The sequence below is a fragment of the Pleurodeles waltl genome, chromosome 10, assembly GCF_031143425.1.
Source record: "Pleurodeles waltl isolate 20211129_DDA chromosome 10, aPleWal1.hap1.20221129, whole genome shotgun sequence".
Lineage (NCBI taxonomy): Eukaryota > Metazoa > Chordata > Amphibia > Caudata > Salamandridae > Pleurodeles > Pleurodeles waltl.
In genome coordinates, this window is record NC_090449.1 from 80,520,521 (window position 1) to 80,525,392 (window position 4,872).

Here is a 4,872-nt window from a genome sequence, read left to right on the forward strand (position 1 = left end):
ACTGGGCTGACTGGTGGAATCCTCCAAGTATGGAGGTTTCCGCCAGTCAGCCCAATGGAAACATTGTAATATGGGTGAGGGGGAGACCGCCAGCTCCGCAGCAGTCTCCTCCCCAGGGGACTGGTGGGCCAGCGATCGGCCTGCCAGCCTTGTAATGAGGCCCTAAGTGTTCCACCTAGAAAACAGCAGTATTCAAGCATTCCAGAATTGTATTATCTGTAATTCTGGATGCAGGAATAAAGATGAAGTACAACCCACCCTAATACAATGGAGCCGCAAGCTTTATATTGCAATGAAAAATTAGTACCTTTTTCGTGAAACTGCTGAGAAAGGTATTTTTCACTGAATTCATAAACGGCATGTGCGTTATTGACTCCAAGTTCAAGGAATACATCACTCAGCTGTTTTATTCTGTATTCATTTATAAAAGGGAAAATAAGAAAATAATGAGCACTAAATAAACACCAATCAATTCACTAATAACTGTAGATATTTGAAAGTAAGCTTTGATGACTTTTACTTACATTTCTTGATAAGCTTCACATGTTATGTTAAGTGGTAATCGTGATATATCAGATTCATTGATCACCTTCAGAAAGAGTTCAATGACAATCTGGAAAAGTCTGACCCATTCATTCATGTTTTCGAAGCTCCAGTTCATGTTGAGTGCAGAGAAAATGTTGTTCAAAATCTCTTTTTGAGTTGAAAGTGTGAAGAAAGCTGATGCATTACACAAAGTCACATTTGTAGAGAGGTCTGAGCTCTGTAAAAAGCATACAAAATGTATCAATGATAAATGCTTGAAATGTGAAGTGGAATTATGCAAAGAAGAGAATAATTGATAGCTAAAAACAGAAAACATTTTTTAAAAGGGGATTATTAATTAATTTTCTTGGTTGTTGAGAAGGGTTGTTGACTTAACCACTCTGTTCACAAATGAAAAAAAGATAGTGATTTTGGCTGGAACACAATATGTCATTTAGAAATAAAGCTATTTTTAATATATTGATTCACCGTGTGTGCATAATGAAAGACTTACTAGACAAATAGTCATCTTCAAAGTGCTAAGATACTGTAAAAATTCTTGATCATTGTCAAAGTGCAAGATGCGTCCCAGAATTAATGTTTTTAATGTTACATTTTCAAATTCATCCACATATATGGTGATTCCAGCCAGCTCCTCTGCTGTAAGACTACTGGGAGCAATAACCTAGAGAAAAATAAAGAGCAAAGAATTTCACATTTAAATCTTGAATGTATTCAATGTAGAAAGTAGTGTTAATATTGATTTATCCTTCAGTCCATTTTACTAAAACAAATGAACCGTATTCCTTCCTGGTTCAAAAGCAACTTCATGTATTTCATGTTTGCCTATCAATTGTATTTGAAATAAAATGCTTCAAGGTATATTTTAAAACACCTACCTTGCTAAAATTTCTGTTGAACTGTGCAAGATCTTCAATGTTAGATTGCTGAATGAATTGCATTAGATTTTCCTCCACCCATGATGTAATACCTTGTGCATCACAAGCGATGCCTGCGCCTGAAATAGAGTTGTATTAAAAATGTACTTTAGTCTCGTCAAAATGTTTGCATTCTGGAAAGCCTCTGAGTGCGTTTCTTCTTGTGAAAGGTAATAGCATAAAGTTTGCACCAGCTTCAGTTCTTTAGCACAAGTCATCTGTAGCTCTTGCCAAAATAAATGACAATAAACTAGGCAAGGTCGTAAACCAAAATGTGTTTGTTGCTTATGATGAGGTATATTCTGTGTCTGATTTGGTCAGTGGTGGATTCGTACATAATATTAAAATTAATTTTACATCGTGAAAGTTTCCCTTATCAAGTTGTGAACATGTGGCAACAAATTGCTTCTGTTGCTGATAAGTGGTCAATTGTACACAACAGTTCATCACACGCATGTATGCATCATGGTCTGCACAACCCTATCTTTAAGCATTTGTGTGTCTTCAACTGTTTTTTCTTTTTGGTGAGTGCTATTGATCAGAAGCGTTTTTCTTTCAGTCTCAGTAAGTTTCTCAAGTGAAACCTTGTCACAAACAACCCTTGATCTATCAGTCATTTTTGTCTGCTATTTTGTTCCACCGTTGTCGGCTTTCTTGGGCCTCAGACGTTTATGGCTCATTTTTAAGGCTTTAAATCATGCACAATGTGTCACTGACGTTTTCACCAGCTATACCACATCAGCTCTTGCAACTCTGGTGAAGCTTTCAAGACCCACAGAGCAGCCGCACGTACAAGCCCCACAGTTCCTAGTGGCATAGCTTGTCTTGATTCACATATAGGACTGGATCCCAACCACTCCAATTGGACCTTCAAGCATGGACAGTGCACCGGTATATGCAATTCCCTAGCCTTCTCCTTTCAAATGACCTAATAAGAGATTCGGATCCTGACCAGAGAATGCAACTGGAAGTCATCTCAAGAAAGTCTACTCATGGCCAAGGCTTTGATAGTGCTCTCCGTTGAAGCCTGATGCAGTTGACATAATATTCCTGCATCTATATGCATGTAACAGCACCAATTAGTCTGAGAACTCTAAGTCCTGCTATTAAGCAATAGGCTTGCAATGAGGATTCTGTGATTTGGAGGAAGCCTTTCTCTCAGCCTATGGTCTCAAAGTTTCTGAGACAATTGCCAAGATGCAGCAGTCAATGCAGTTTTCTATGTATCTAAGATCAGGCAAGCTCCTGCGGCATCATTTAGAAATGGGCAGAGGCATGGCAAGAGCAGCAAAAACTAAAAAATTATGTGGGCTTACTGAATTGCAGTCCTTCCTCATTCAGTGGTGGGAGAACCGCTTGGTTTTCAAAAAATGGAGCCCCAGTTTGAATTGCTATTTAAAAGACTTTGATGTAGGCTAACCACCACAGGTTCAACCAATTAATAGTCATGGAACCTCCACATGAATTAGAATCAGTCTTTAAGTTTGTTTGTTTCATATTCATGGCCTTCAGAACAAGCATGGTGGCTGCAAACCGGAAAAAGAAGAAAATAATTCCCAAATGGTGTGAGAAATCTCCCAGTTCATCAGGGTCATTTCTTTCTTAGTTTGCCAGAGACAGCTTAGAAGGGTTGTATTTGAAAAAAATAAAAGAACATCAATTCAAGCCTCCTTATTATTTTGGTGAAAACACTGTTGTCCACAACGTCTACACCACAGTGATGGGAAACATCGAAGCATACATGTTAGCCTTCAATTGCCAAACTGCAACGCCACAGCAGCATGACCGATTGCCCACTAGGCTAGCTTTGCTGGCTTAGCTAATAACATCTCTATTTGAAAATACAAACATTCTCCAACATGACAGGGACGTCAAATGGATACATAAGGGGGGAAGTTGCACCAAATTATGTTTTTTCTGATAGAATGTAAAACTTATGCCATGGAGGACAGCTGTGGCAGGAGTTTGACAGGTACTTCTCTTTGTGCAGAGATTATTCTGAGCAAGAGGTTAAGTACTGAACCTGCTGATGTTGTAGAATATAATTTATACTCACTGTAAAGTGATAGGGATCAGGGTTCTACTCCATTTTAGACATCTATAATCTCAGTTAATTTTTCTCCCTGCAAAACTTTAGGATTCTGGCTTTGGCGCAAGTGTTAATCGGTATCCAAAACAATAAACACATGTACTTTATATACCAATGGGGCACCTGTGTATCTGTTGTGTAGGAAAATAGGAGGTACCTGCAATCTATTATGGAAAGCCAACACTACCAGTTAAGAATACTTCGATTTGGCCCTAGTGCAACCTTGTGGTATAGTTGGAAACCTTTCTGCAGTTGTTTTGGCTCTATGGCCACTCATATGTTGATGATTTCCTTGGATAGAGCAACAGGAAGACAGAAGGACGGTACTCCCTTGCTCCCTATTTTTAGTTTGAAATGAACTACCCTAAATCCTCCATTCTGCCTCTAGTTATTATAGAAATTCTGGGCACCATCCTGACAGATTCTTTTACATAGAACGTAATGGCCTTCAGCCAGAGAATGGATCACTTCTTGTTTAATGACACTGTTGTATCCTTTTGGTATCAGATATAAGACCTGGTGTATGTGTGGCTTTAGTTTGACAGGGACTATGGTGGACTCAGAAGTCGCAGTGAAAACTGACATGATGGGTGCTTAACAATCACACAGTACTGCACTGCAGTCTGTCATCAGTCGGCATTAGAGCGCGTCAGCAGGAGGGTGAATCAGGAACAACCTCTAGCTTTCACCTAATTTTCAGACATGACATTCTGAGTCATTTGAGTGCTTTTTAATCTCAGTTTAGCTCCTAGCAGTCATGCATATAGACAGCAGACACACTTTACAACTTGACAGCACCTCTGTTTTGGGTTAATTCAGTAAATTGATGTGTGAATGTGTGATATAACAATCATCATAATACAGAATGATATAAAAGTAAATAAGCAACATCGATGTCTACCGTACCTGTGAGAACAGATGCTTGGTGCAGGAACTCTTTGATGTAAAATCTGTAGACAGTTATTCTCTCATCGCTTGTGAGAGAAAAGTAGCGCATGTCAAATCCTTTCAGTCTGCAAAAGGTAGAGGAGCAGTTAACATATTTTACCATTTTCTACCAGGTGACACTTGAGTCCATTAAGATACTATTTTTGTGGTAGAAGCCAAAGAAGATTACAACTTTGTATGACATGTCAATCTACAGAATTCTATCCAAGAATTTGTTTCCAGCAAATTCAGTCTCAGTTGTTACACGTAGAACATAAAGTGAAATACTTACATTTCATGGTAGGAGGCGCAAGTAATATTTTTTGGAAGTTGCTGAAGATGAGTTTCATTAAAGCTGCCCAACAGTTCAAGCAGATCCTTCTGCATTAACTT

General features: G+C 38.7%; 1 long non-coding RNA gene across 1 annotated transcript; it reads right to left on the reverse strand.

The window, feature by feature from the left end:
- Positions 1-524: 524 nt before the first annotated feature.
- LOC138260708 (uncharacterized) lies at positions 525-1,214 on the reverse strand. The gene is made up of 2 exons (XR_011198933.1): positions 1,040-1,214; positions 525-763 (listed from the first exon to the last, which is right to left on the reverse strand). It is a non-coding gene; the product is annotated as an uncharacterized lncRNA (long non-coding RNA).
- Between the last annotated feature and the right edge of the window lie 3,658 nt (positions 1,215-4,872).